This window comes from Trachymyrmex septentrionalis, unplaced genomic scaffold, assembly GCF_001594115.1.
Source record: "Trachymyrmex septentrionalis isolate Tsep2-gDNA-1 unplaced genomic scaffold, Tsep1.0 scaffold172, whole genome shotgun sequence".
Taxonomy (NCBI): domain Eukaryota; kingdom Metazoa; phylum Arthropoda; class Insecta; order Hymenoptera; family Formicidae; genus Trachymyrmex; species Trachymyrmex septentrionalis.
The window spans coordinates 358,770-359,315 of record NW_017304887.1 but is presented as its reverse complement, the minus strand read 5'-3'; positions in this window follow the sequence as shown (position 1 = coordinate 359,315).

The window sequence follows — 546 nt, the reverse complement described above, 5'->3', positions numbered from 1 at the left end:
CTGGCTTTCTTCAAAGCCATCAACCTCCGCATTTAAACTTCTGCCGTCTATCTCGCCTGTATCTCGCGGGCACTCTCGGGCGAGGGTAATAAAACAGTGATACCAACGTAGTACTTCCATGTTACTTACGATTTAGTTCTCGCTACTCGCCACTTGGGGCGGCTATCTTGTTACTGGCCGTATCGACACTATCGACTCCATGGTAGGAGTCGGGACCATTCACTAGCAAAGAAGAAGACAGGCAGATAGGGACCTAGTTCAACCACAGAAAACAGATCTATAAATAAACGTAAACAGACACAAATCACTTTCAACAAGCATCTAACTTACAAAAAGGGAAAACGGAAGAAGTTAATCTACATTTAATTAAATGCTAAAAGTGGAGTGTTCTTGTATCGTGTTGCGTCCTCTTCGTGTCACTTGATATTCTTATTTAGAGTGACATAATCGATATGTGAATAAAATAGCATTTGAAAAAAGACTGTATTTAATATAAAATATTGATATTTGCATCTCAAGAAGATACATAAAAATTGTCTGCGACGT